Source organism: Octopus bimaculoides, chromosome 4, assembly GCF_046866305.1.
Source record: "Octopus bimaculoides isolate indiv1 chromosome 4, ASM4686630v1, whole genome shotgun sequence".
Lineage (NCBI taxonomy): Eukaryota > Metazoa > Mollusca > Cephalopoda > Octopoda > Octopodidae > Octopus > Octopus bimaculoides.
Genome location: NC_142931.1, coordinates 4,044,327 through 4,071,372, shown reverse-complemented (window position 1 = coordinate 4,071,372; position 27,046 = coordinate 4,044,327). Strand labels below are relative to the sequence as shown.

At 35.0% G+C, this 27,046-nt stretch overlaps 1 protein-coding gene across 37 annotated transcripts in view; it reads left to right on the top strand.

Moving 5' to 3' along the window:
- The window catches only part of LOC106881718 (forkhead box protein P4), a 543,812-nt gene that overhangs the window by 134,523 nt on the left and 382,243 nt on the right, over positions 1-27,046 (top strand). For 34 of the 37 annotated variants that reach the window (XM_089350188.1, XM_089350182.1, XM_089350175.1 and 31 more), the window contains exon 3: positions 9,761-9,852. The gene's annotated coding sequence lies outside the window, so the exon portion shown is untranslated. Of the gene's footprint in view, positions 1-9,760; positions 9,853-13,103; positions 13,208-27,046 lie in introns of all 37 variants that reach the window. The other 3 variants (XM_089350176.1, XM_089350181.1, XM_052966864.2) reach the window with 1 other exon arrangement.

Sequence of the window (27,046 nt, the reverse complement as noted above, 5' to 3'; positions counted from 1 at the left end):
ATGGTAATATTACATCATCCTTCCATCTTCCTCTCTTCTCCTCCTCTCTTTTTCCTCAGTTTCTCTCCTTCCTCCTCCTCTCCTCTCCATGCTAGCATAGGTTGGAGCTAATACTCCTAAAGCCCTTGGTGCTTCTGTCATTTGATATGGTTTCCACAGATGGATGTCTTTCTAGCTGTTGACCACTTTACAGGAGTTCACTGGATGTGTTTTTTCAGGCCCCAACGTGAGAGAGTTTGAATAGCCCTACACTTTCTCTGCTCATACAGCCAACAACTGAACAGTGTGAGAAGTAGAAGGAAACCTGATGACAGAAAGGCCAGAAGTGGGTACTGGAGAGTGAGGAATTAATGGCATTAGAATGGGTAATGGATGGGTGGGTGGGTGAAAGGAACAAGAACATGATGGCAAGATGGCAGGGACATATAGAGAGTGGTGTTAGGAGGAGAGGGATTGCCAGTGACAGAGGTAGCTAAAGGTAAAGGTCAGGTTGTTAAAGAGAACAACAGTGTGATGGAAAAATACAGGACTATTTAGGTGAAGTTGTGGGAGTGGTTGTCAATACTAGAGGTGGGCACTAAGATAATGACGATAATATGAGAGAAAAAGAGAGAAGGAGATGGCTGGTAACATAGCATGGTGATGGTCAGATCAATAGGGTGGTCTGATGCAACCTTCTATATATATATATATATATATATATATAGGTCAGCTGAAGGGTAAGTGGGTAAGTTTGATGATGAAGATATGATCAGCACAGATGGTGTGGAGATGAGAGATGGAGTGCTATTAAGTGCTAAGGAAGTGACCCAAAGAGAGAAGTGAATGATGTTAAAGGAGGAACAGGTTCAAGGATATAAGGTGAAGGGGAAGCCTGCCCTTCAGTTAGTGTGTTGCCATAGGTGAACACCTCTTTTACAGTTTGTGCTGTGTAATGCCAATCAATACATTCCTTTGTCATGTGCCCCATGTGATGTTGCATCTTCATATCATCCTTTACCACCTTATCCCATGTCTTCCTCAGTCTCTCTCTTCCATTAACTTAGAGCTCATGACACTTCCTTATGTTGCTATCATCATCCATTCTCATTGCATGCTCACACCAATGCACTCTCCTCTCTTCACAAGATTGAACTATCCATGCCTATTTGTACTCTGGTGTTCATGTACACTAACATCAGAGCATGCTTACCTTATTTCATTTACTAGTCTTCTGCAGTCAAGACCCCTGTCTCACTACCATGCAGCATTGCAGTTCTAACACAAGCATCATGCAATCTACTTTTGACTCTGGGGCAAGGAGACTTTTGTTGCCAACAGAGGTAGCAGTTTCTTGAACTTTCTGCAACCATTCTTAGTCTGGATACTATGCTTCAAGAACATCTTTCTTCGGTGTTAATTAGGTCATTTAAACAACAGAAGTTCTCTCCTACCTCAATGGATCCTCCTGGCCAATTGAGAAAATTTATTTCCTGTGCATTCTGTGTTTCTTGCTCCTGCACATATGCTACATACAAAGTATACTTTCTGTTAATCTGCCTTTGATTTTACTGCACCCCATGTGTATCTTAAGTTTGTGCTGTGTACAACATATGCTATTTCTACCCTACTCCTTTCCTGCATTCGAAACAAGGCCATTTTGCTGAAGGGACTGGAGTTGCTATTTGTTTTCCTGCTAACTTAAAACTTCGGTTTTTACTAAGATTACTGTTAGGACCTTTGATTCCAGGTTTTGCTTCCACACCTGGAATTTCTTTTCTACTTCTATTGCAGGTTCAGCGATAATGATGAGCGTATTAGTATATAGGAACTCTCATGGCATTTGGCCTTAAACGGCTTCATTATGTCATGCAAGGCTACTGCAACTAGAGGGAGGTGAGAATTGAATCTTGGTGGACTCTTTCCTGCACACTGAATGCATTGCTGTACCTGTTGTTCATTCTCACCTTGCTGGTAGCTCTTCCAAGTTTCTGTGGCCCTCACAAGAGCCTTTCATCTTTTCTTTGTTTCTTCAGCAAATACCAGATCCACTAAGTTAGGATTGAAGGGTTTCTTCGGATTGATGTATGATAACTACAGTAGCTTACTTTTAACTAAATACTTCAGTTGTCTCACTATAAAGACGGCTTCAGTTCTAGTACTTCTTGGCACAGAATCAAACTGTTACAACGAGATTAATTTTCTTTCTAATTTATTCAGCTATAACTCTTTCTGTACCTTTCATATATATTTTATGTGTATATAACCTACATAAATATATAAAAATATAAATAAAGATAATGCATATGTGTAGAAAATATAAATCATAATGGTATGTATGTCAGTAAAATTTATATTATAATATACATGTAAAATATAAATTATGATAATATCTACGTCTATAAAATATATATTATGATAATATGTATATGAAATATAAATTATGACAATATTATATATATGTCAATAATAAACATATGCTTTCAACATTTTCTATATCAATCTAGAATTGAAATTGTTATAATACATTGTTTACAATATGTGAATTATCTAAATAATATATAATCTTTTTTTTTTTTTTTTTAAATAATATTTCTAAAATATATTTGTCTTTCGGATTAAGTTTAAAAGAAGAATTCTGCTGGCAAAAAAAGATTTTCTTTGTACTATTATAGAATATGTAATTCTTTTGACGAGAGAACTTATTGACTACCAAATTATTGATTTCTTAAATTGCTTCAGGGTTACCAAATTTTAGAAAGGTATATATTTAATACCTTGCAGTACTATACATGACTGGTAGAGCCTCACAAATGTAGTATTAACAGAGTAACTATAAAAATTTTGATAAACGATTCTTTTATTCTTTTATTTGTTTCAGTCATTTGACTGCGGTCATGCTGGAGCACCGCCTTTAGTCGAGTAAATCGACCCCAGGACTTATTCTTTGTAAGCCTAGTACTTATTCTATCGGTCTCTTTTGCCGAACCGCTAAGTGGCGGGGACATAAACACACCAGCATCGGTTGTCAAGCAATGTTAGGGGGACAAACACAGACACACAAACACACACACATACACACATATATATATATACATATATACGACGGGCTTCTTTCAGTTTCCATCTACCAAATCCACTCACTTGGCTTTGGTCGGCCCGAGGCTATAGTAGAAGACACTTACCCAAGGTGCCACGCAGTGGGACTGAACCCGGAACCATGTGGTTGGTAAGCAAGCTACTTACCACACAGCCACTCCTGCGCATATAATAATTATCTTTGTGATGAGTTGATTGAAAAACTTCCTCATGAAGCATCAAACAAAGGAGATAAATCCAACCGTATAAGCTAATCTGATAAAAAGTAGGATTTTTAATATAATAGTCTGCTTTGTCTTTATTTTCCCCCCAAAATGTGAATCAGTTGTTGTCTCCCTTGTTGATCAGTGTTGATGAAATTGAGAGGCAAATGTTTGATTGTTGAGGCACATGTCCAAATGCTTTCAGACAGTTTCTGTCACTGCTGCTGCTTTTGCTGTTGAACAAATTGGAAACTCAAAGAAACCAGATGTATAGAAAATGTTGGATTTGTATTTTGGAAGGAAAGTGTACAAGCAGTGTCATTGTATTGATGTTCTGCAATAGTTTAGCAATAACATTCTTTAGCAGTTTGGATTCTGTGATCATCTGATGTCTGAAGTAAATGATACTATAACACTTTTGCTAAATTTAATAAATCATCATTTTTCTGTTCATTCAAAATAAACATAGCTGGACTTGAAAAAGGGTTTTGAAGACCCTCTTGTAACAGCAAGTTTATTTTATTGCATGAAGCTGTAACGTGTGGATAATATTGTAAATATGCTGAATAAAGAAGTGTTCAAACAGTTTAGCGTTAAAAATTTCTATTTAAAGCATTTAAAACAAATAATGTTTTGTTGATTCCTAAGTTTGAGAATTTGTGAAAAAGGACAATTTTGAATGCAGTATTTCTAAAATAGAATTAAAGATTTGCCAAATATTTAAATCTGTTGTTCTTAATAGAAAAAATTTTAAAAGCCTTAGAATATTAAACTAACCAGTTGAGAAACATGGTTGGTAGCTTTCACCAACTTAGATGGTGGAGGAGTGTGAAAATGTACTTTCTCTTTTCTCACCTTCAGAACAATGTGGCAAGTTGTATGATTAATGAGATGAACATTTCTCTAAAACATCATGGAAGAAAGATATTGAGGCTAGGGGATCATTAGTAAGACGGTCACTTGCGTTTGCCGTCTTAGATGAAGAAGCCTGCCTAAAACATGCATGTTCGTATAAAACGACAACTTTTATTTTTCAGTACTTTCGTGTAAATATATTTTTATAGTTAATTTCTTCTTTCAAAGCATCTTATGTCATAAGAAAAAAACCCCAACAAATCCAAGATGTAGGGAGCTGACATTCTTGGTTCCATGTATATATTTTTATTTAAAATTCAATAGAAAAAGAAAAATATCTTTCCACATGCAGACCAATATTATTTATAAATGAAACTCCTTTAGTTATGTTCTTCAATTTTCTTACATCCTCCATTCTTAATCTTTCAATTTCTTGCAATAATAATTTTATACAACTTATAGATATGGCATGCATGTTATATAATGTTGCAAATTTCAATGAAAAAAATATGAATTTAGAAAAGCCTCAATGTCCAAGTTTGCTTTTCTATGCTTAAACGAATGAACAAATTTTCATCTTTTCTCTGGTTCTGGTCTTGTATTTCATTTTTTTTTAACCTTTGGTGGTGGTGGTGGTGGTGGTGGAGACTGGCAGAATGTATTTTCCTTGTGGTCTTTACAGGCCATAAAGTGATAGGAATGTTAGTCAGAATGAGGCAATTGTATCTTTTTTGTGCTCAGTTATTGAGCATTGCTGTTGTCTTGTTGGGTAGAATAGGTAGAAATGTATGTCTTGGCTTTAAAACATCAAATCACTTGGCTTTCTGATTATCAAATCCAAATATGTCAACGTGGTTGCTTTTAAAGGGAATACCTGAGGTGAATACCTGAGATAACAAGTGATTGAAATTAAGAAGCAAGAAACAGCATACATCGAAATAGGTTCGCTATTTAGTCATTGACACTGTGAAATGTGTGACAGGGGTGGTGGGTTAGGGTTTTGTGCAGTTTTTGTTTATATTTAAGTGGCTGAGAATTGTCTGTTTGTTGTGAGTCTAATGTCAAGTCTGCGTTGCATTTATTATTGTTTGTGTCTAACATGTAATTGGGACGACTGTCTGTATTAGTTTTAGATATTCATGTGTCTATACTTCCAAATGAATATTATATTAAGGTTTGTATGTGTGCGTATTAGACATAAAAATGAATTAATATTTACCAGAAGTGATTGTTGCTGATGTTTATTCTGCCTTTGTTTTTATTGTAAAAGAATAATTTTAATTATTTCTATAAGATTAATCTGTGGTAAGATATCAATAATAATGTTATTATCTTTTTCTGTGCGATATAAAGCATTTGTTTTTTTTACTATTTCAATTGAAACAAATTTTTGCATTTAAGTTATCAGTTTATCATAAGAAATGATGGTGACAAACTGATATGTTATGAAAAATGAATCATTTTCAATCAGAATAATAATAATAAGACAAAAAGAATGGTTAGTGAAGGTAGACATATAAGGGTTTCTCCATTTTTCCTCTTTTTGGTTAGAAGTAGTTTCCTCTCTGAAAATTCTTCTGTTTACTTCACCTTAACCTTAACCTTCCACACCTTAACCTTCCACACACAGCAATGTCATCAGCAGGCCACTTACATCATATACAGGAATTATGAAAATATTCCTCAGTGAGGGGCACAACAATCTTGTTTCTTTTATCAGGCTGTTTTAATGTGGAGCCTACCTTCTATAGGGGGGTTTCTTGCTCACTTTAGGGATTAGCCAAATAATGATGATAATAATATCAATACTCTGCATACTCCACTGAATGTCTTATTCATTTGATTATCATCTCTGTCTCTCTCTGTCTCTCTCTCTCTCTCTCATCATCTTTTAACATCCATCTTCCATACTAGCTAGCATGGGTGGGATGGCGCTTGTGAAACCATCCACCATAAACTGTTGTCTAAATTACGCAAAAATGAAAATAACACTGACATCTCATTTTAACAGATATATTTACCAAAATTACATAAAAATATCTTGAAATACTAAAGAGTAAATTTATTCAATAAAATCACCATTGACTTCAACCATGGCCTCCAGATGAATTTGGAATTTCCTGCAACTCTGCTGGACGGTCTCTTTGTTTAATTTGGTGAATCCAGCCATAATCCTTGTCTTCAGTTCATTTTTGGTGTTACAAGGAGTTTTGTTGATCTCTTGCTCAACTGCACCCCACACATAATAATCAAGGGGGTTGCAGTCTGGGGAGTTAGGTGGCCAGATGTTAGGGGTGATGTAGTGACAGAAATTGTCTGACAGCCATGACTGCTTGTGTGACATGGTGCAGAGTCCTGTTGCTGGATATAGGGTCTTCCAGTAGTTACCCTCTCGACCTAGGGCAGCACTACTTCCTCCAGGTACTTGATGTAGGCCTCTGTTGAGTCTGAAGCTGTGTGGGAAGATGAATGGAGGCGTAACATTGCCATCACTAGTGATCACTCCAAACACTATGATGTTAACTGGATGTTTGATTTTTATCACTTTCCATATATGCACTGTCCTCACATTGATACCCAATCACTCTGAGATGTTCATATTGGAGCTTCTGGCATGAATGCCAAGCAGTACAGCATGTCGTCTCCAAATTTTTGGCTGAGTGAATTGCGTCATGGTGCTGTTTTTATCACAGATGGTACCCAAGTGACCCTAATATACTGTGTAGTCAACAAAATCAAAAACAATGTGCATGTGTGAAATGAAAAACATGAAATGGCAACAATTTACCCATCACACCCTGTATATATAATATATATATATATATATATATATATATATATATATATATATATATATAATATAGAGACATACATGTGTGTGCGTGTGTGTATAAAAAACACACACAAAAATAAATAATTTACATATTCTTAATATAGATGCGTGTGTGTGTCTATATACATTGCATGAAGGGTTCCCTACTAGTTTAGATTTCTATTTATGTTGTGTATGTCTTCTTTCCCTCCACTTCCCCTATCTATTGTTCTAGAGTTATTGTTGATTATAGTTACAAGATGTTGAACAATGGAAATCATCATTTGATTCTCATTGAAATCGTTCACTTCACTGGACCCTAGTTTAGATGCCATAAATATATGGGGAGGCAATCGTTTTCTGGACCTTTGCTAATCTAACCGCTTATTGTAAGCATTTTTGAAATTCTCTTGCATACACTATTCTGACTCTTAAGTTGAAGTGTATATGGAATAGCTATTGTTCATATTTGTACTTTTGAAATTATGGTTTATAAATTTATTCTTTGTGTTCTTGAGTAGCTGATGGAATATTTTGCATTATATTAATCTTAAACAAAGCAAAAGCAATAGGAAGGATGGAAGGGAGAGAGAAGGGGGAATGATGTTTTGGATATTGGCATCTGTGACAATCCCTTCAGTTGTGGTTGATTTTAATCATTTTGGAAGATAGAATTCAAGCTTTTAATAGTGTGTGTGCTTTAATATAAAGACACACACACACACCTACACACAAAACGCATCTACCATTATTTGAACATCTTGTATCTCGGGGCATGGACACATTAAAGCTCTGATGTCTGGCAACTGACTTGGTAAACACCCACAAGATTATCCACCGTCTTGGCCACTTTTTTGAATTCCATGTCAAACACTTGTAGAAATGCTTACAAAATCAAAAAGCAACAAAGCACCTATGACTTTCAGAAACATTTTTTCTTGCTCAGAATTGCTGAAGCAGGAAATAAACTACCTCTGCATTAGTTGTTAACTGTCAGGACATTATGTCTTTGAAAACTTCCATGTTTCCTGAAATTACCAACAGTATACCTGATGCCTTCCACCTTTTTTTGTTTTGTTTTAAATGACTCATTCACTGTTCACTTTCTGTGCATTATTCTACATACTCTTCATTTACTTTTGGCTACTTTTTCAGATGAGTTGTTGTGCACCTGAGCACTGTATACAATAAGTTCATTATTATTATTATTATTATTTCAAGTGGGGTTACCGTGTACTGTGTCAGGTTATTGTGTCCATTCACTCAAAGCTACACAGTTGAGTAGCTGAGTAATCAGGACCAGCTATCATAGAAGAGCCATAATAGACGAGAGATTGAAATAAAAATGTGTTAGAAAACAGAGCATTTGGGATGAGAGAGTTTTAAAGTGGGTGAGAGACTGATGGAGAGTAAGAAATAAGTGACAATTACTGGAAAAGTGCAGACCTTACCTCAACAGTAGTTGGAGGTGCAGCTTTTGTTCAGCAGAGAAAAGGATTATACCAAAGAGTTTCTTCCATTCAGAGGCCTACCTGCCTTGTGAGCAGAAATATATCTTAACCAGATTGTCAGCTCCTAACAGTAAAGGTTAGCTCCCCCACTCCCTTAGTTGACCTCTCACTGTAAATAAGGGATTTATTTCCCTACCAAAACCAATGCTTATAAACGTTTATGCATATATGTGACTACACATACCCTTCAAAACTCCAACTTCTTTCCTTCATTTCTATCCTTCTTCCTCTTCATACTCTCTACCTCTTCATCCCACAACCCAATATATATAAAAAACTGGGTTGGACAGTGGTCACTTGAATGCTGACATGCAGGACAATGGCTCAATAAAAACCAATCTAAGGGGCATAACTTCAAAAGGCTTAGGAGCCAGCCTTGTTTTGTTGATATTTTATTTTTGGAACATCTTTGTGATTCATAAACTGGTTTCAGACCTCCAGTGATAAAGCTGAAGCTTTACTTTTCCATTCAGCTGTGTCTGATGACTGTTAGAATAACTTTTTCATACTTGAACAGTTCTTCAGTCTGAAACTATCTGGGAAAATGAATTGGCTTTGACAGCTACAAGACTAAATTTGTAATGTCGTATAAATAATGTGTGTATGTGTGTTCCCAGTACCACTTCTGGTGAATTAACTAACAAGGAGGGTACCATTGCACAGTAAAGGCAATGGAAGTTGACACATGGAGGTTTGTCACAGTGTTCATGTGCCAACTGTTAGGTCAGTTCAAAATCAAGGGTCACAAAAGAATTACAACAAGGAAACACCTGTCGGAGACAGCTGAGAAGACCTCAGTGTGGTTATGGGTGAAAGGGAATGATAGATGGAACTGAAAGAGATACAACAAGCCACTAAACATAAAGGGAAAGAAGCCCAATTTGAAAAGTCCATGCAGTAGTCATGTAGTCTTGGGTTCAGTCCCACTATGCAGCAACTTGGACAGTTGTCTTCTACTGTCAGCCTGATTCATCAATGGCATGTGAGTTGATTTGGTTGGCAGAAACTGAAAGAATTCTGCTATTTATGTGTAGGTATAACAAAACCCTTTTTTTAACACTTTCTGCATCTTAAAATTATTTTTCAAAGACAGTTATTTCCTACTAACACATAACCCATCTAAAGTGAAGCCACCCTTGTACAAACTGCAAGCAATTCATTCTACCCAACTGTAATGAATGGCCCAGCTTGGGGTGGGACTTAGAGTATACTGCCGACTTTTGATATAATACACGTATGTTTATGTATTTATGTGTGTGTAAGCATGTCATTGAAATATTTGCTTTTGTTATATTTTACAGATTTGGATTCTTGTTCAACTGTCTCCGTAGTTTGTATAAACTTAGCCACTGGTCCCATCCTGATGCCAAACTGACTTCACACCATGTTCAAGGTAGAAACATTTAATTCATTTTACCTTTTAATTTTTTAGAATTATTCTCTGATTATGCAATATCACTTTTTATTGTTTTTTTTTTTAGGAATGTGAAAAATGTGTGGTTTATCTTCATGATAGAGAAATGAAATATCAAATTCTTCCATAATAATGTTGTTCTAAATGTAAACAGACTTTCTTATTAAAGCATCTTTTATGGAGATCGTTGAAAGTTGGAAAATTGCTTTTTGTGAGATAATTGGTTGAATGTCTTTCAGCACTATGCAGGATGCTTGGTTTGAGTTCCACAGTTCACTTTTTTCTAAGGGGTTTTAACATTGTGTCTTAAGTTCATGTACAGGATTACCACCTGGATAGTTAATTAAGTCGTACAGGAAGGTGTCATACCTAATGACTAGTATAGCAGTATCATTATAAACTACTACAAAGGCAAAGGAGATGCCTGTGAGAGAAGCAGCTAAAGAGGAATCAGTTTACTAGATCAGGTTATGAAACAAGGGAGTCATAGCCTAATTGATCCATGATAGAATATACAGAGATGAAGTTTGACTCTGTCCCTGGAAGAGGCATCGTGGATGCAATCTTCCTGCTGAGGCCACTGCAGGAGAATTACTTTGCTAAGAATAAACTGCTATTCTTAGCTTTCGTTGATTTAGAGAAAGAGTTTGAACAGGATACAACATTCAGTAATTTGGTAGTTATTGAGAAAGCTAGATGTAGAGGAATAACATGTGGGGGCTTTATAAGCCTTGTATAGAGATGCAGTATGTTGACAACAATTTCAGTAATGAATTTAGCATGAAGGTAAGAATTTATCAAAATCCAGTTCACGGTCCTCTTTTAATCATCATAATCACAGGCCATTGCATAAGAGTGTATGATTGGCTGTCCATGGGAACTCTTGTACGCTGGTGATTTAGTTCTCGTAGCTGAATTTCTAGTAAAATTAGAGAGGAAATTCCAGGCCTGAAAACTAAACGAAGAATTGAAAACTCTTGAAGTAAACTTAATAAAGATGAAGGCTTTACTAAGTAGGAAAGAAGACAGGACCTTGGTATCTTCAGGGAAATAGCTTTTTTTGTTTTTATATGCAGAAAAGGAGCTGGTATAAATTCCAAACAGTTTATCTAATGTAGGCTCCATTAGTTTAATCATGAGCAGCCTGTCAGAGTACGAAAGCTTTGAATGTGATAGATGCACTGGGGTAATACATAGAAGGAGTAAGCTGGAAATAGCTTCTCTTAAATGTTCAGATGACTTACTACAAGTAGTTGATAGCTTTTGTTGTCTAGGAGATGAAATTAGCAAAAGAGGTCGTTGTTTTGAAAGTAGCTAGAATAAGAATGGGTTGGTGAATGTTCAGGGAGTTACTACAGTTGCAGGTAACAAAAGTCTTTTCCTTTAGAGTGAAGGTCAGATTTATATGATGCTACACTTGTGTTAGAACTGTGGTGTTGCATGGTGGCAAGACACGGGCCTTGAACTTGAGGACATGAGAAGGCTGGAAAGAAATAAAGTTAGCATACTCTGTTGGATGTGAACTGTAAGTATGTATGAAATATAAATGTACTGAAAGAAAATTGGGCATAAAAGGAATCAGATGTGGTGTGCAAGAAGGAAGACTGTGATAGGATAGACTTGTGATGTATATGGATGGTGAAAGCTGTATAAAGGAGTGTGATCACTAAATATGGATGGAACTTGTGGGAGAGGGTGACCCAGGAAGAGATGGAATGAAATGGTGAAGGCTGATTTCAAGACCTTGAACCTCACAGAGGACATAAAGGACTGTGGTGACTGGCGAGATGCAGTTCTTGAGAAAACCAACTTGCTTCGACAAAACTACATCCTTGTAGAGCTCTGTGTATATATATATATATATATATATATATATATAGTGCACAACTGGGCCCTTCCCTCAATTTCATTCCCCTCAAGACCACCACCACCTGTCACCTCCCTATTTATAGTTCTTTCTTGGTACTACTTACTTTTCCTTCTACTCAGAACCATTTCACTTGTTATCCATCCTTTGTGCATTAATACTGTACTCTCCACCCACATTTTACATTGCTCACCCATTCTTGCCATCAAATTATCTCTCCTCCTTCCACCCCATACATCTTACCCTCCTCATACACCATGTCTACCTCCCTCTGACCCAGCATCATGTTGTCTCTTTTGTCTTTCTTTTGTCTACACTGTCATCATAACTGCTCTGCTGCTCCATATGGTCAGACCTCCTCCCTCCCACATCTTGAAGATCCACCTTGATTCCTCATCACCATTATTTTTTTTTATCACTTTCTTCTCCCAATCTGAATAACCATGCAACTTGTCTGAGGCAAGAAACCAGTTTTGCTCTCACCCTTTTTTCTCATACCCTATCCCTCTTTACTCTGTTTTCTTGAGGTTTGTAGACGGGCAGGCTGCATGGTTACTTCACTAGTGGTTGGCACTAAAAAGCATCCAGTATATGTTGTAAAGTGGTTGGCGTTCGGAAGGGTTAGAATCATACCAAAGCAGACACTGGAGCATAATGCAGTCTTGGGCCCATAAGATCCTATCAAACATTCCAGCCCATGCTAGCATCATGGAACATTTACTTAAAATTATATATGTATATATATGGACACACACGCACGGACATATATATACAGAAAATATCTGTGTATTTGTATAACTTGTGTGTGTATATATATATATATATATATATGTGTGTGTGTGTGTGTGTGTGTGAGTGAGTGTATGTGTTTGTGTGCATATTATGTATGTTTACACACGCATACACAGTATATTACCTGTTTTATCATAGTATAATCTGTATGATAATTTGGTCATTCTCCATATAACCTGAATCCCCAATAACATGTATCTCTATAGATTATTGTTGAAACAAATGATGCTGTACTCTTACCAAAATACCGGAAGATACTGATCAAAGATGAAGCAAGATCTATAGAAATCAAAGTAGATTGAACTTTTATGGCTCGGCTAAAACTATGGCCTTCTAGGAACCATAAGTTCATAGTTTACTTTTATTTTTTTTTAGTAAATTCTTATGCACACCTTCATTGAATTTACCATTCTTTCAAGTAAATAATAGTTGGTAGAATCACATGCAGCATGCCAAATATTTTATTTTTTTGTTGTTGGTTAGATTTATTTTCTGTACAAACATCTGTTGAATATATTTTGAAACTTTACAGACGTTTATACTGATAGTGCCATAATTGTTTTTGTTTTAGACGTATAAGTTCTTTCTCCTGCTAACCACTCATCTGTGGAACTAGAGTGGAGCATCTTTGTCAATGAGACATTCTGAAAGAAGGACGTGAAATGTAGTTTTCAGGTAAATACAATGTTATGTCCATCACAAAATTTTAGTTTCCAGCCACACTGGACTACTGGACACTGCATTGAAGATATAATACCTTATTTTCTCGTACATATATCATCATCATCATTTCTCTTGCTGGCATGGCTTGGATAGTTTGACAAGAGCTGGCAAGCCAAAGGGCTGCACCAAGCTTTGACAAGGTTTCTCTGCTTGGATGCCCTCCTGAAAACTCACTTTAAAGAGTGAACTGGGTGTTTTTAGATGGCACCAGCACTAGTGAGGTCACTGAGTAACTTGCAAGACAAAGATCCCTCAACTGAGAGGGGAAGTGGTATTGAGGAAGGGCTTTAAACCTAAGAGACTCTCTACCTTTTCTCCAGTTGGAGACAAAGAGAGAGAAAGAGGGAGAAGATGGTGGTAATGTGTCAGGGTGGACTCTCAAGGTACAAAGATATATATATATAGTCAAACCTATCGCAGCATGTAAGACAGGCATTAAATGATTTTATATATATATCATCATCATCATCATCATCGTTTAACGTCCGCTTTCCATGCTAGCATGGGTTGGACGATTTGACTGAGGACTGGTGAAACCGGATGGCAACACCAGGCTCCAGTCTAATATATATATATATATATATATATATATATATATATATATATATATATATACAAGAAAGTTAGGGGTTGTGAATCCAACTCACTAAGGGATAATATCTATCCAATATACTGCTGGAAGAATACCCAATTATTATTACACTAGTGTTTTTTCATTGCATGGCAATTACATTACCAAGTGTAATAAATGGGTGCTGGTAAAAAGTTATTTTACCATTAATTGATATAGCAATAAGAAAATGGAGGGGATTAATAGGTGGTATTCATCAACTTGCAGACATTGTATTTTCAGTCTACTGGAGTGATAAAGATAGAATGAAGCATGTCACCTCTGGACTGAAACAGCTGTAAGATATTATCCCATTTTCTGTTACTATATGTCAATTTTTATAATTACTGATATGACATAAGATGTCACATGTGTTTGTATATTGTTATTATTGTCCTTTTAGTAAACAAATAAACAAGTAAATTGACACAATACAATGTCTGCAAGTTGATGAATACCACCTATTAATCCCCTCCATTTTCTTATTGCTATATAATATATATGTGTGTGTGTGTGTGAATGTGTGTCTATATATATATATATATATATATATATATATATATATAATATATATATATATATACACACACACACACACACACACACTATACTATACACTCACATCTACATACACTCATTTATTCATATATATATATTCATGTGTGTGTGTATGCTTGTCAACTCTATTATTTGCTACATTGTCATGAGTGTCAGTAGAGAGAAATTGCTTAAGCATATGAACAGCAGTTTTGTCTGAATCCAGTTTCTCTGTCTGTGTGTCCCAACAGATACTTATGAACAAGTCACAAATAACCAAAGCCTGTCAGTTTTATTATTTCTGACTTGTTCTTCATAGGTATCTGTTGGGACAAAAGAGTTAACTTTTTTTTTTTTTTGTTACCATATTTTTCATGAATTACCATGTCTGATATTTTGTTTTTTAATCGATCAAAGATTTAGGACATTTATTTTTGTATTCATTTTTTATTTAGAACATATGTTTGCAAAATGTTGTTTCATTAAAATATGTTGGAAGCATGTAATTGAAACTTAAACCCTTTAAAAGAAGTATTTTCTATAAAGGAATTGAAGCTGGTGTCTGGCAGGTTAGAATCAAGAATTCAAGATGCCATTCCTTTTCCAACTGTAAGCTCAAGTCAGCTCTTCATGTTTCTGCTACTAAAATTGGAGAAACGAATGTGTGGGAGAAAATCTTTTTTTAATTTTCTTGGATGTAAATAAAAATGTCCAGTCAACATTCATTCAGTATAAATATCATAAAGTAATTTATATTGTTTATTATCATTTTGTTATTGGTGAGAAATGTATGATATATTTATTATTGGAGGCCTTTCCTAATGGAACTGTTATGCTTGAGCCACACTACAATGAATGTTTCATCTACTTTTATATACATTTCTATGAAGAGAAATAAGGAATGGTTGAAAAGCCCTCCTACTGAAACAATGCAACTGATAGAAAAACAAAAATGTAAACCTTTTTATGGTCATCGTTTTCTTTGTAATCCATTCTCCTTTCTTGTTTGCTGTCCTCTTATTCATTCTGTTCCAGCCTGTCTTTGTTTCCTCATCACCGTTTATTAGAAACATTTACTCATTGACTCAGTACAAGAACTTCAGTTCACCTTTTCTTACTGCTTAATCCCAATTCCCTTAGCTCTAGTTTCTTAGATGATTTTTTTTTTTTTTGTTTACCATTTCTAAACTTCTTTTAAAAAGCCATTTTGATGGTATAACAGTGTTGGTTCTTTTTGTTTCTATTTCATGATAAATTTTGGTAGAATTAATTTCCTAATGATTGTATATGAATGCACATTAGTAATTCTATCACATATTCATCAATAACTTATCTACATCCAACAAAAGTAATATCTAAGAAAGCCTAGATATTAGGTTCCAACCATTGTGTCTACAGCTACATGTCTAACTCTTTGTAAACATCAGCATTTATTAATAACATACCAGGCACTTGTGAAGTACCTCCTAACTTCATTGGCTGATTAAGAAAATTTCAGTACAATCTAATCCAAACATATCTCCAGTTGTTACTCTACACAGATTCAATATTTCTCTTTGAATGCTATTAAATCTTGAGGAACAAATGCCTATTTTTCACTGATAGAATTCATTTTGCCTACAACCATTGAATCATCTTTTGAACCTGTGGGTATATCAACATGGCTTGGTCATGAAACCTAATGAAATCTACTCAAATAGTCAAACTTCATCCCATTCCACTAAAATCTACAAAATTTTTGATTTGTTTCCAAATGTTCAATCAATGATTTCTATTACATACAACAGATAACCCATCTTTTCTTTATTAATTTAGAAAGAGTTTACCATTAAAAAAAAAAAAAAAAAATTGTGTGAATCAATACATTTATTATTTTATATTTATCTTAAATCTAAGAATTGTAACTGTTTTCACTTAACTTGGATAAAACAATTAAATAAACAAAACTTACATTGAGATACAATCCAAGTCCTTTTCTATAAATAAACTATTGAAAGATGAATGTGTTGCATCTAAAGTGGTAACATCATCATCATCGTTTAACGTCCGCTTTCCATGCTAGCATGGGTTGGACGATTTGACTGAGGACTGGTGAAACCGGATGGCAACACCAGGCTCCAGTCTGATTTGGCAGAGTTTCTACAGCTGGATGCCCTTCCTAACGCCGACCACTCAGAGAGTGTAGTGGGTGCTTTTACGTGTCACCCGCACGAAACATAGTGTCATATATTTAAAACCATAATTTGGTACTTCCAATCTAAGATCATGGCTTATTTTTACTATGTGCTTCCCTAAGTTACTTCAAGTAACTTCAAGGAATAATCCTTCTCTCTCTCTGTGTTCTTGCTACAACCCAACAATTCTTGTATGTTCTTTTTCCTTCTAAAGTATTTTTCTAAATTGTTTGTGGTGTTTAAGTATTGGAACATTTAAATCTGAAGGGAATGAAGTCTTTGCCTCCTAGCTGAATAGAGGTGTGTGTGCATGCATGTGTACATGTGTGTGTGTATGTAAGAGAGAGAATGATAGGTGAATGTGAGGGGTAAAAAAAAATGTTTAGAGCATTGTATGTTTTTGTGTTAGAAACAAAAAGAGTGAATGTAACAGAAAGAGAGGCGGGGACAAAGAGAGAGAGTGTGTGTGTGTGTGATAATGCATGTTGGAATGAGAAAAAGAGGAAATTATGTAAGAAAGTATGTTTGAAATCCTGCAATTCTGTTCTCAACAGGAACAGTGTTCATGTATCATGAAGCTTTTGTGTTGTAAGATAAAGTAGCAGTGTTAGGTTTGTTTAGTTCTACTCTGACTTCTGTATACAATATGTTATTAGTCCTTACATCAATTCTTTTATATAGTAAGTTATACTAAGAACCAGCATTATCTTGGTTGTTGTTTGTTTACAAATGTTACTGGCCAGACTCCAAACAGCTACCTTAACAACAGACAAACCTTAAAAGAATTCCTATCCAAAGAAAATAAATTTATAGGAATTTTTAACAGTGAAGACAATATGTAAATTCATGCATGTAAATATTTTCTTTTTATATATTCATAATTCAATTTTAATTCATATAGATAAGAAAGTTGATTGATATATGATACGATATGGTGTTTGTATGTATGTATCTATATATATATATGCACAATTGACCCCTTTCCCCATTTCCTCCTCAAGACACCCCCTCCAACCATCATTGCTCTACTTGCAGCTTTTCCCTGATACCACTAAGCTTTCTTATTATAAGGAGCCATTGCATGTCATATCCATCTCCACCCACATTTTCCATTGATCACTTCCCTTTCTGAGCCTCCAAATTATCTCTCCTTCTCTACCACCCCACCTTTCTCACTCTCTCCATGCACCATATATGTCACCCTCATGCATCATTGGTCTCCCCCATACCTTACCCACATATACACCCCCTCAACATACTCTCCTCTACCTTCCCTACGTACCATCTCTGAACACTTGTTCTTTCATTATAGTCATCTCCTCACCCATTGTTCACCCCTTTCCCACGTTCTTGCAGCCTCTCTCTGCCTATACTCACTTCTGCTCACCTTATATCTTGAAGGTCCCCCCCCCCCAGACACCTCATCACCACTATTTTTATCTCTTCCTAATTCCACCCCAATCACCCCTACCCTCTCTTTTAAAAAGTAAAGTACAGTGGAATGTAGCATGTCCACCAAAGTTACACTGTCCCCGATTTGGGGCATACAGAATATATTTGTGCTAAAGAAGTATTACCTGATGTCAGCCATGATAGTGACATTAAAAGCCACTCGGCAAAGAAAAGTAATGTATTTCCTTTCACAAATCAAGTAGCTACAAATGATATAAAAATATCCACTTGATAAAATATATGTAACAATGCACAAGCATAGCTGTGTGGTAAGAAGCTTACTTCCCAACGACATGGTTCCAGGTTCAGTTCCACTGCGTGGCACCTTGGGCAAGTATCTTCTATAACCTCAGACTGACCAAAGCCTTGTGAGTGAATTTCGTAGACGGAAACTGGAAGAAGCCTGTCTTATATGTATATATATGTGTGTGTCTTTGTGTCTGTGTTTGTCCCTCCACCATTACTTGACAACCGATGGTGGTATGTTTATGTCCCTGTAACTTAGCAGTTTGGCAAAAGAGACCGATAGAATAAGTATCAGGGGTTGATTTAACTAAAACCCTTTAAGGGGTGATCCAGCATAGTTGCTGTCAAATGACTGAAACATGTAAAAGAGCAACGATACATAGATATCAAGAGAAAAGAAACAACAACTCCATCTTACAGGACATCTCTAGCTTCCTCTGCTTAATCAACAACTCTTTTGTTGTAATTTAGTTTAGTATTGTATATTCAGATAGGATGGTTCTGCTTTCTGGATCATGTCTTTATTCAACAGAGACCTTTCCCATAAATTCATTCCACAGAGAGCCTCAATTTCTATGTCAAACATTGCATGCACATGCACACACACGCACATGCACATGAACACACACACAGTTAGTCACTCTTGGATAATTTTTCCATATTTCTACTAACTCTAAATTTGTTTCTTGAAGTGGACTGAATGAAAAAAAATTACCAGCACCTCTTGACCAAGTGACCTTATTGTCTGAGAAGAAAGCTCTCTCTTTCTCTCTCTCTCTCTCTTTCTCTCTCTCTCTCTTTCTCTCTCTCTCTTTCTCTCTCTCTCTTTCTCTCTCTCTCTTTCTCTCCTCTCTGAAATGAATGAATGCCTGAATTATGTAGGTGTAAATGGCTGTCCTTCCTGCCTTCAAAAAACATCTCTATCTCCCCACCGTCATCATCATCATCATCCTCATCATGCTGTTACACCATCCCACAAGGTGGCAGCAACCTATACAAATTTAGGTTATTGATCTTCACTCTTATTCAATAACGTCTCCTCTTTTTCGTTTGGCTTCAGTTTTCATTTTTATAGCTGTACTTATGGAGTTTGTTACTGCTCAATATTTTACACTTATTAAACATACAACTTCTTTTCTTTTCACATTCTCTTTACTTTCTTCTCTTTCACTTTCAATTTTTTTTTCATTTCCCAACATCTCTCTCTCTTCCTTTTCTTCCTTCTCTTTTACTTATTCTTTTTTTCCTTTCTTTCCTCCACAGTTATTTGCTCTGTATACTTCTGTATTCCCTTCTCTTTTCTATTCCATCCTTCATACATTATAACTTTATTTTTTTTCTTTATCCTGTCACACACACACACACACACACACACACACACACACACACATACAAATACATATGTATGTATATGGGGCAGTTTTAAATATAGACTGACCTGATTCCCACAAATGGCTACTTACTGAATTCATTCTTTAGATCCATTAATTAATTAATTTCATTTTCTCTATCATTTATTCATATTTTCTTTTGCTTTGTTCTCCTCTTATTTCACGTTCTACTATATCTATAACAAGGCTATATTTCAGTATAATTATGTATTATGGTAAATATGTATGTGAGCACATTTGCACACATACCCATGTATGTGTTTAAAGATATATATATATATATATATATATATATATATATATATATATATATATATATGATGATGATGATATATATTATACACATGCTCACACACACATATATCTGTGCGTACATGCATTAGTGCATTGCTAAATTTAAAATATATTGTGTACATTTGTGGTGTATGCATGTATCTGCGCACACACATATACACACTCACAAATATTTAGTAACAGGCATACGCGTGCTTGTATATCTATCTACCTACATGCTTTTTCATATATTCACTCATATAAATATGCACACATGCTAGCAACCACTAAAGAAATGCTACTGGGCTATGTATGTGTGTGTGTGTGTGTGTGTGTGTGTGTGTAGACAGAGATGACTGAGGAACAAAAGTGAAATAACAAGGCTGAATACTGTCAATGCATCTATATGTGCAGCTGTTAGCGTCCCCTTTGTCTTTCTGCCTAGTTTGTTAGCAGTTTAAATGAAAAATAACTTTATTTCATTATCCAAAAGTATTTGACAGAATTTACCTTTAAGTATTCTGATTTTCAATTTCTGTTCCAGAAATAAAATACAACCTTGATATTCATTGAAGCCATGAGTTGGTGCAAATTGTTATTTATTGAAAACAAACTTAACTCAAAATTTTAGATGTTTGTGTTATTTCTGTGGTTTGGGGTCGATTTATTTGACTAAAACGCATCAAGGCAGTGCTCTAGCTTGGCCACAGTCAAATGAATGAAACAAATAAAAGAATAGAAGAAAAGATATTTTGCTTTAAAATTGTTTCAGCTTTTACAGATTTTATTTCAACATTTTACATTTTTTAAAAAGTTTATTAAATTTAATTCCAGCATTTGTTTTAAAAGAACATAGAAAATAAAATGTGCTGAACTTCACTTGAGAATAAATATTTATAATGATTTTAATTAAATATCTTTCACAATTTAAATATTTTTATTTTTTTAAATTTGAAGAAAGAGGATTCTGTTAATTAATACTTATTACTTGATACCATTCATGAAGCTTGAGTTGTGTTTGGAACTGCTACAAGGCCTACATAACTGCTGAAAATGCTAATAAATGATTGTCTTAATCATTATTCAATCTCTAAAGTTTTGCTGTTGCTGCTGCTGATGATAGTTTTATTAATTATAACGAGTCTGGTGTGAAAGAATTTAATTCATACAAACATTTAACAACTAAGGCTGTTGTATTCCAGTCAAGGTAGGGGACTCTGTCAGCACCTGAACAAAAATGTCAGAAGTGGTCACCTTTAGATGTAACAAGATCCAGACTCCAGTTTTAGAATGGACAACTGAATTAAAAAAACAAAAAAAAACATAATAATAATAATAATAATAATCTTTTCTACTGTTGGCATAAGGCCTGAAATTTTAGATTATATTGACCACTTAACTGGTACTATTTTATCAACCCCAGAAGGCTGAAAGACAGTCAACTTTTGTGCAATCTGAACTCAAGACTATTTTTTAAAACTTATGTTAAAAGAAGACCCATCAAGCCAAGCAAAATTGCAGTCATGGCAGATACTAGTGTCACGCAAATAGCACCTGTGCAGGTGACACGTAAAAGAACCCGTTAAACTCTTGGAGTGGTTAGCATTAGGAAGGGCATCCAGCTGTAGGAAACCATACCAAATCAGACTGGAGTCTAGTACAGCCTTCCAGCTTACCAGCCCTGGTCAAACTGTCCAACCCATGCCAGCATGGACAACAGACGTTAAGTGATGATGATGATGATGATGATGAATGTAAAGATGGACGGACTGGTGCTGAGCAATAATAATAATATTAATAATAATAATTTAATTTACATTCTAAAAATGAAGACAAATCAAATCCCCTTTTAAGCTAAATATTTAATAATCAGTGACTGTTTCCATAAAGTCCCACAAACCTACCCTTATCTGTGTGGATTTGTCTGTATGGATTTCTTGCTTAAAAATTTGCTGATATTTACAAGCTCTCTGATGTTTTGAACAATCAGAATTTGAATTTATAGTCTTAAATTTCTCATGAGATATTAAACTTTACTTTCTTTTTTACATGTTATGAATTAATCTGTGTGTGTGTGTTACATGTATGTGGAAGGCAGTGGGAGGATTTATGGTGTTCACAAATAACTGCTGGATATAGAAGTAATTTTTTTTTTTTGCTTGATGGTTGTGCTAATAGTTAAGGTGGAGTGTGGGGGTGAATGGTGTGAATGAGTGTTTTCCTGTCATCAAAGTGAATGACAGATTTGTAATTCTGACATTTCACACCAAATCCTAGACCAACATGACACACACACTCACACACACACACACACTCACACACACACACACACACACACTCTCACTCTGTCTGTCTGTCTCTCGCTCCTCCTCCTTCTCCATTTTGATGAAATATAATGAAATCTAGGTTGCCCTTGTATACAGGAATTAATGTGGAGTATGAAAAGTAAATGAAATATTATACAGAAATATAGGTGAACTTGCTTGTTTATTATCTGTGTATATATTTGTACTGGAGGGTGTATAATTGTTCCTGCTTTTGAAGTAGACTCCTGGAACTGAGCAGATAATGTGACCCTAGATATATAAGATGTTTAACTATGGGGCTTCCGGTCAAACTTCATCACAGACGTAATCTGTATCATCATGTCTTTATTGTTGCTATAATTTTAGCTTGTACTGTATATAATACAGGATTGGTTTTGTAGTCTGTGCTAACCAAAAAATGGTAGTTCCTCTGCATTTTCCTTATTGCTATTATGGTTTGGAGACTTTTCTGTATTTATAAAGTCTGTCTGTCTCTGTTTTCTCTCTTCATTAGTTCTGTTATTGGAAAACACAAAAGAAAAAATTTTGGTTCTTTTCAATTTGATGGCCAGATTTTTAAATTCTTTTTTTTTAACTAAACACTTTGAAACTTCGGATACTGGTAGAATGTGTCACATAGAACAAGGTTTACTCTTAACATTTTTGACAAAATTTTGTATTTTAGAAATTATTTCATGTTAAAGTTGTATTTGGGTAATTTTAACCAATCAATGACGTACTTTCAGAATACAGAATAGCAAAACCTCTGTGATATACACGTAGAGTCCATTATGTCTGGGAAGAAAGACGGAATGGTCACAGTTGGGATGTCTTTGATCATATCTGTTCAATCAGATCCAATTTGGGACTAAATAACAAGTGACGAAGGGAACAAGACGAGGTAATGAGAGAGCCTTTGTCTGGTCGCTCAAGTTGCTAGAAAAAGCAACCAAATCTTCCTGACAAAAAGAAAAATGAAATTTCCATCTTCAAGAAAAAAACAAAATAAAGCAAGTTTATATCATTTTATAATGTTTGCTTAGGAATTCATTACTTCAAGAAAAGAATAAAATCAAAACGGTCATGGCTGGAATGCCTTTTCTTACAGATCCATTACAATCAGAATTATCCTGTGGTTAAAACAGTATTCTTCACTGAATGATGAAGCAGCTGAAGTTAAAGAAGTTGAAAGAATAAAAGATAGCAAGTATCCATATTCCAAATATTGGAATTCCCTTGACTAGCGTAATTTATTCAGATTTTCGTATGAAATAAATAGAAAATGTTATGGGAACTCGGTACATATTATGGCTAATATCCAGTGTTGTATGAAAGTAATTTCATGGATCTTGTCAATCTAAGTCACAGGTTTTTAAATTAATATTTTTTAACACAACAGGTTGAATGTATCAGAGGTTTTTCTAGTCTGTACATAAAAAAAGTTTGGCTACTTTTTCTAGCAGGTCATGCAACCACATACAGGTTCCGTCGTTGGTCTGTCTCAGTAATAATTTTGTTGTTATTTCAAATCAACCCTGATACAGCAAACCTGTGTTGCTATAAAAACATCTCTGGTTATTAAAGAAAGGTTTTGTGAGGGGAGTGGACCTGGAAGTTGTTGTTTGCAAACAGCAGCAGTAATTTTCTTCAGCTGAATACACTTCATTGATTGGTTAAAATTACCCAAATACAACAACTTTAACATGAAATAACTTCTAAAATACAAAATTTTGTCAAAAATGTTAAGAGTAAACCCTGTTCTATGTGACACATTCTACCAGTATCTGAAGTTTGAAAGTGTTTAATTAAAAAAAAAAATAATTAAAAAATCTGGCCATCAAATTGAAAAGATCAGCATCTTGATGCCTTGAAGAATAATGCCACATCTTTAACTGAATTGTATTTTTTTCCTTCTCACCCATTCCTTTTATTTCTTACAAAAGGAAGACAAATTTTCTGTGAACTTAAGATTCCAGGCAGTGTGGTTGCTCAAGATGCTAGAGAAAATAACCCAGTAGAATCTCCCTCTAATGACTTTCCAGCTCTCTGTTACAAATCACAAAATACTCCTGTTGGCTTTTTGAGTTAGGATTGACAAGGAATTTAGCTCTTTTGATAATAACTTACCTGACACTGCTCTTGAGCCTATGATACACTGTTTTAAAGTGATTCACCTCGTTTGCATTTAAACTGGCCAGATACAGCCTCTCACGCCTATCCTGCAATGTCATTCTCTAGTTGAAGCTGCAAGATAAATACATAATTCAAAACATTATGAATAAAGAAGTATTTCATTTGACAGAGTAATTCAGAATACTAAATGATCAAATCAAAATCTTCCATCAAACTTTATATTCTCATTTCCTAAACTCCAGAGAAATTTGGTAATGAAAGGGTTAAACATCCACACATTTGACATTTTATGTATTTACAGAGTAAATAGTTTTTGTCTGAGTCTGATTGGAAACTGGATCATCCTCTAAGTGACTATTGAATCATTAATGGCCAAAGGGATGTTACTGTCATGGTAGAATAGAGGTAAAGGAGGGAAGACCAAAGATTTTTTGGGGATCAGGTTCAGAAAACATTTCCTTATTTATTCTTGTTTTCACCATGTTCCATCTTCAATGTATGTCTGATATGAAATGGCCTCTACTGCTCATGCCATTTCCACCAAATGTCCCTCATATCATACCCCTACACTTTTGGAAAAAAGCTTAGTTATATTGGGCAAGCTAATCCTTCATACACTGGAAAAAAAGATTGCATAGTCACAATGGGATATAGTAAAGCTGTGATGGTCATGGTTGGAGTATCTTTGATTGGGACCTTGCTTAGACCTAGTTGGTTAAGGGATATCTGAATGTTAATATGCAAAGAAAAGTAAGTATATTCCTAAAGTGTGTGTGTGTGTGTGTGTGTGTGTGTGTACATGCATATATGTGTTATATTTTTTTCTAGCACACTGGCACAATCCTCTTGTTAAATTGTTTAAATGGAATTTTGTTGACCTTAATGGGTTAAATGGAATTTTGTCAACTTGTCCTGTGGTGGACTTGGCAATCATTAAAATCAATCATTCCAGTTGGTATCACTTTTCTTCAATACCATCGTGGTTAAGTTTAATATGAATGAAGCCCTAATTACAAAATTACTTGTTCTCCCTTTCCTATGCTTATATTAACTGGATTAGTTTAATTAGTCTGTTACTCTTTACTTCAAATTTCATTTTGTATTCTGTTAATTCATTTTTGTTTGCCTGAAAGCTGAATATTTAATGACTATTTCTAACGAGCTGGTTGAAAGACTAATAATTCCTTCAAACTTGTATTTGAAATCTTAGTCCATCTCCAAGAACTGACTCTCTGTTGCTGTATTAATCTAATTTTATTGACTTTTGAGTGAATTGTTTCACACAATTGAACTTTAATACAAAATATTAAAAAAATTTTTTTGTTATTCTATTAGACTTGTTTTTTTGTTTTTTTTTGTTTTACTAAAGTTAGAGATGATGACAATATATTCTTTTCTACTAAAGGCACAAGGCTTGAAATTTTGGGGGAGGGATTAAGTCAATTATATTGACCCATCCCCCCCCGAAAGAATGAAAGGGAAAGTTGACTCCAGCAGCATTTGAACTCAGAATGTGAAGACAAATGAAATACCGCCAAGCATTTTGTCAGGCATGCTAACGATTCTGCCAGCTTGCTGCCAGAGATGATGACAATATATTGGGGCTCTGTAACACCCTGACCACACTGCCACCACAATGACAGCAGTTGTTTCTTCTTTTCTTGTGCTGCTACTACTACTACTACTTCTCCATGGCAGTGGCATTGACTTGTATTCAAGTAGTAGATCTGTTGTAAGTGATTGAGCCTGTTCATCTTGATAGGTGCAAAGGGTGCCAGTGCTTGAGATGGCTGTTCACTCTAAGGGCTGATGGCCCGATGCACTTCCTAAAGCTCAAAAATATAGATGTGTGTGTGTGTGTGTGCATATGGATTTATGCATCTATGTACAGTATTTACATTTGTGAAATAAGAAGTGTATGTCAATGAAACAGAAGTTTTGTTAAGTCTTATATCCCGTTTGCAGCAATATTTCTGGTAAAATAATCTCTCCATGTGCTTAGTCAGCAACAAGGAAGGATTTAATTAAATATTTGAGCTTTTCAGTTGTGTTTAGAACAGAAATTAACGAGAAGACCTTTAAGTGAAACTATAATTGATGACTTATAAACACTTTAAGACTAGGTTGTTTTGTACTATAGGGGACAGTTTCAAGCAACTACCACAGAATTCAAAGTTCACACATTAACTCTTTAGTGTTCAGGTTTCTCTGCCAAATGTTAAGCTTATTTTTTTCATTTGTTTTCAATTAATCAAGCATTATCTCGTAGCTTTGAGATTTCGATGATGTGAAAGTTTATTTTTACAGTGACATTATAGGGTAGGTGTGACATGCCTGATCTGGCCAGTTTGAGCATAAAACAGAATACTTTGGCTGGATATGGCCAGTTTAAATGTTATAAAGGTTTAAGCTATGTGTAGATATGTATATGTGTTTACATGTATTGTGTGTGTGTGTGTGTATGTTAAAGAAAGTTACATTCTCTTTTTTGTTTGCTACTCTCATACTTCTTACAAAGAAATATTGTTGTCAAACTTCGATGTTTTTGTTCTCTTGTAATCAATGATCTTAAGAATATAATTAACTCTCTTTTACATGTAAAACGTATTTCCCCATGAGTTTAAAAAATAAACAACTGCCGATCTTTTGTGCTTTTCTGTTTTTGTCTC